We start from the raw sequence: 5,429 nt of genomic DNA, 5'->3' as shown, positions 1-5,429 counted from the left end.
ATTTAACCCTTACAACCATATTTTTGTATAAAAGTGGTCTTTAGGGGTGTTTAAAAGATTATAGGCCTTTCTGTAATATGAAAACTGCACTTAGTTGAATACATTGAGTTTGTGGTAGATTCCCCACTTGAATGCAGATTACTGAATTTTAGCCATTAATATATAGATAGGAGTGAGCAACTGAAGGAGTTAACTGAAAAAGGATTGTGACTGCATCACTTGGGAAGTTCCAGAGAGACATGCATGCAGTCAGTGTGACTAAGTGCCCCCACAGGGTACATCTTTGCACGCCTGAATTGTAGTATAGCTAATGGGACACAACAAAGCTCAACAGAAGCAGCACCAAAACACTTTGGAAGCAAATTAAATCTTGTTTGTTTAGACTTAATTCGGACAGACTGACAGTCGGCATTTAAAGTACAAGATGTTCTTTTTCTGTTGTCGGGAGGGGAGAAGGTCCTTCTACTTCGAGAATGGAATTATTTTCTCTCTGGTAATATTCAGTGGGGCTGAAACTTAAATCTGATTTTTGCAGTATGCAAAAGGGAAGCAAAACCCAGGGTTTTAGAAGGAATCGTGGACAACTCTTTGCACACAAGCTGGGCTTGACAATCTGTGAGTGCCTTAGATAAGGCTTGATTCAGTACACTAATAAACCGCTTTCTGTAATCCATGATATTTATAGAATTAGCCATCTGCAAAGTGCAAGAACAGGGCCGTTGAGTTGTGGTCAGTCCTGCTTGCCCTTTGTTATATACCCTGCTGCTCAACATTACACTAGTTTTCTCAGTGCTTATATTTTGGATTTCCCATGCACTTGATGCCCACTGCTAGCTATGCATTATCAAATAGATAGAATACTTTTATTGGCACTGTAAAGCACATGTCAAGGGATGTGTTTATTAAGATCACACTGTTGTGTACTTTATTGTTTGTGTTTTTACATGTACATGCTTAATTCCATGTTATGGTATCATTTTTACATGGTTAATTTTGAGTTCATACAAGGTTATTTTTAGTACATGTATTTTTTGTGACCTGTGTTATTTACTAATCACAAATTGTTTTTTAGTCAGTGTGTGGATTTATAAAAGTCATTTAGTTCATCGTATGTCAGTACTTTGCTTGTGTGTTTAAATATGCTTGGGTTTTGATGTTTTTATATGCTGATGTTCATTGCTGTGTTACATCTGTTCTTCTAATTGTGATTATTCTTTTTTTTTTTTGCCTAAACTTAAAAGAAGTTATTTGTGAAAGGAACCAGTGAAATGCATAGCTGTCATCTGCACTTAATCTTATATATCTGTATTTTGTAGTGTGCTTTGAAATGTTTTGTAATTTTTTTAACAGGAATCATTAGTGTTTTTGTATCTTAAATTGTATTTAGTGAGGTGTGTGTGTGTGTACACATCCAAAATGAATTTACTTCTGTATGTGTTTAACTACACAGTTTTGTTTTTTTGTTTTTTTCCATTTCCTAGATTTTTTTCCTTTGTTGTTTGGAATTTTCTTCGCTGCTTGTTTGTATTTTAGCTCAGTCTTCAGTTTTGTGTTTCCCATATTCATTGATATTCACTCTATTTTGTATATTAGGGGATATTATACACTTGTTTGTGTAGCATGACTGTTTGTTACTTTTGTTTGTATGTATGTATTGTGTTTGTAATTTTGTGTGTAACCAATTATGTTCATTTTTTGTCCCCACTCCTATTAATATTTGTATGTACTTGTGTTATTTTGTATTTGGCCTAGTAGTAATTTATGACTGTGATTGCCTGGGATTGATCTTAGTTGCTTGTTTGTGCATCTTTGGTGTTGCCTTCTGTTTTATGACTGGCCTAATGTACTGTAAAGTGGTATGTGTGACTTTTGTCTCTTGTATGAATGTATGTTTTGTTTGCTTGTTTGTTTTTATTTCCTTTTCCCTGTCCACATTGTGTTATTTTCTTTTGGAATGTATGTATTTGTTTAATTCAGTGCCAGAGTTGTGTCATTGTTTAAACGTCCACATGTAAATGTCCACTTGTATGTGCCTGTAGTTTTTCATAGTACCTATGTGATTTATCTTTGCAGTAGTTTTCTTGTTGTGTTGAGGATACAGAAGCATTCCTCAGAGGTGCTCTCCTCCCATCTCCTATCTGGGACAGCAGTCTAATATTCAGTAGTCAGAAGGTAGCCATGGAGAGGGGCCCTAGCGTTTGTTGTCTTGTAGTCATAGTGATGCAGTCGGCATCTGTTTGTGAGACCTTGGCAGCACTTGTTAAAAGAGAAAAGTGAGGCACACCAGAATATAGCTTTGCAAAATCAATTTTCTTGCTAGTTTGTTATTGTAGTGCCTACAATATGTATACATCTTGCAAACAAATATTGAGGTTTTGCAATCTTACTTGGGACCATTGTACTTAAGAAAATGTGTCTGTCCTTCTCCTGAGGCTGAGCAACTCTATTTGTATTTTAACATGTCTTCTAACTGAACCCAGGAGTTTAAGAACACACCATTTCACCTACTGGCTTGACACCACAAATGACCACAGTTTATGCTAGAGGAGGTTTCTTCACTTCCCAGTAGTGCTGCCTGCAGCCACTTACAGTGTATTCAGAAAGTATTCACAGGGCATCACTTTTTCCACATTTTGTTATGTTACAGCCTTATTCCAAAATGGATTAAATTCATTTTTTTCCTCAGAATTCTACACACAACACCCCATAATGACAATGTGAAAAAAGTTTACTTGACGTTTTTGCAAATTTATTAAAAATAAAAAAATTGAGAAATCACATGTACATAAGTATTCACAGCCTTTGCTCAATACTTTGTCGATGCACCTTTGGCAGCAATTACAGCCTCAAGTCTTTTTGAATATGATACCACAATCTTGGCACACCTATCCTTGGCCAGTTTCACCCATTCCTCTTTGCAGCACCTCTCAAGCTCCATCAGGTTGGATGGGAAGTGTTGGTGCACAGCCATTTTAAGATCTCTCCAGAGATGTTCAATCGGATTCAAGTCTGGACTCTGACTGGGCCACTCAAGGACATTCACAGAGTTGTCCTGAAGCAACTCCTTTGATATCTTGGCTGTGTGCTTAGGGTCATTGTCCTGCTCAACGATGAACGGTCGCTCCAGTCTGAGGTCAAGAGCACTCTGGAGCAGGTTTTCATCCAGGATATCTCTGTTCATTGGTGCAGTCATCATTCCCTTTATCCTGACTAGTCTCCCAGTTCCTGCCGCTGAAAAAGATCCCCACAGCATGATGCTGCCACCACCATGCTTCACTGTAGGGATGGTGCCTGGTGTTCTCCAAACGTGATGCCTGGCATTCACATCAAAGAGTTCAATCTTTGTCTCATCAAACCAGAGAATTTTGTTTCTCATGGTCTGAGAGTCCTTCAGGTGCCTTTTGGCAAACTCCAGGTGGCTGCCATGTGCCTTTTACTTAGGAGTGGGTTCTGTCTGGCCACTCTACCATACAGGCCTGATTGATGGATTGCTGCAGAGATTGTTGTCCTTCTAGAAGGTTCTCCTCTCTCCACAGAGGACCTCTGGAGCTCTGACAGAGTGACCATTGGGTTCTTGGTCACCTCCCTGATTAAGGCCCTACTCCCCCGATCGCTCAGTTTACATGGCCGGCCAGCTCTAGGAAGAGTCCTGGTGGTTTTGAACTTCTTCCACTTATGGATGATGGAGGCCACTGTGCTCAGTGGGACCTTCAAAGCAGCAGAAATTTTTCTGTAACCTTCCCCAGATTTCAAGATTCTCAAGTAAACTTTTTTCACGTTGTTATTATGGGGTGTTGTGTGTAGAATTCTGAGGAAAAAAATGAATTTAATCCATTTTGGAATAAGGCTGTAACATAACAAAATGTGGAAAAAGTGATGTGCTGTGAATACTTTCCGGATGCACTGTATTTGCTTGCTAGACACACAGTGATGTGTGCTTCTTGTAAAACTGACCCATTTCTGTCAGAGAACAAAGATGAAAAAATTACCCCGCACATTTGAAATGCTACACAGCAAACTAAACTGGACAGCTAGGCTGACCTGTGCTCTGCACTCACTTCATTTTTTTTTCTTATTTCTCTTTAGGATTTGGTGCCACCCTTCCCATTCCACAACTAAATCTCTACATATTTAAATAAGGGACTATTCCATTCAGTTCTCCATGTGCATCGGGAGAAGGCAGATTCTCATCAGAAAGCAATCTGAACCCCTTCATTAAGAGGCAAACCAATTCTGACTCACAGCTGGTATGATTACAGGAGCCCCTCTTGGCCAATGCTAATGTCTGTTATCTACCAATGAAGCGACACAAGCGTTACTGAGGTTGGGGGGATCATTTGGGTCTTCTAGGAGCTAAATATAGCTCAACCCACCCCAAAAATATGGCACACAAGGAAGGGGCCTTTGCTCCAATCTTTTCAGGGGGCACAATGAATGGCTTTCCTGCTGTTGGGTTGAGCTGGAGTTCTGTGGAAGGATTAGGATTGGAAGAGGCAGAAAATGTTGCAGATGAAGATGGTTTTCAGAGGCAAATGGATGAGAATGGGATCATTGGACTGGATGAAATGACAGAAGATTTTCCAGTGGAGTTGGAAGGAGACCTGGATGAACTAGGGGCATTTTCTGAGGCAGCTATGTCTGAACCTAATGTTGGACCACCCAGAGTTACTTCAGGGAACAGTACATCCGCAAGGTTTCAGCATGACTCTCTAGAAGACCTGAGTTACAATATCAGTGAACTGCAAGATCTGGAGCCTAATTTTCTGTCTCCTTCACCAGAGGATATTGCAAGCTTGGGCCAGTCACTTTGTGAGTACCTCATCGCTCTTTGTGGGATAGATAAAGGGAAGGGTAGGCAGAATGTTAAAATATGAAAGTTTTAAACTTGGTGGCTGCAGAGAAAAGTGAATTGTATGTCCTTTAAATGCTAAGCCATCACGACTGTTTTTGTATGTGGTTCCCAGAAATTAACATCTGATTTTCTGACTTTAAAAGCTGTAAAAAGAGGAATTGTCATCTGTTGCTTTTTCTGCTTCCGGAGTTACACAACTTCACCTGCCACTTCTTGTTTTTAGCAGGGAAGCAAAACAAGTCTCACTGCAGATCAGAAAGCCTGTCCATTTTAAAGTATTGATGAGGTTTTAAATTGAATTGGTCTGTTTTCTCAGTGGTCATGTGCCTTAACATACTGGCTCATGATCTGCAGAAACATTGGTCTGAGCAGACTTACAGTCTAATGAGTGAGTAAAGTTGTTCCATGTAGTTGACTGTAGAGACTGAATTTATAAGAAATTATAGGATTGAAAAGAATGCCATCTTTTCTCGTTCTCTTGATTATCTGTTCATTAACTGATTTGCATTTTTTTCTTAGATGATCTGGAAGTGCAGCATGAAAATGATGATCATTTGTTTGATGATGAACTCTCTGC

This window comes from Polypterus senegalus, chromosome 9, assembly GCF_016835505.1.
Source record: "Polypterus senegalus isolate Bchr_013 chromosome 9, ASM1683550v1, whole genome shotgun sequence".
NCBI lineage: Eukaryota > Metazoa > Chordata > Cladistia > Polypteriformes > Polypteridae > Polypterus > Polypterus senegalus.
Note: the sequence above shows the minus strand (reverse complement) of the source record.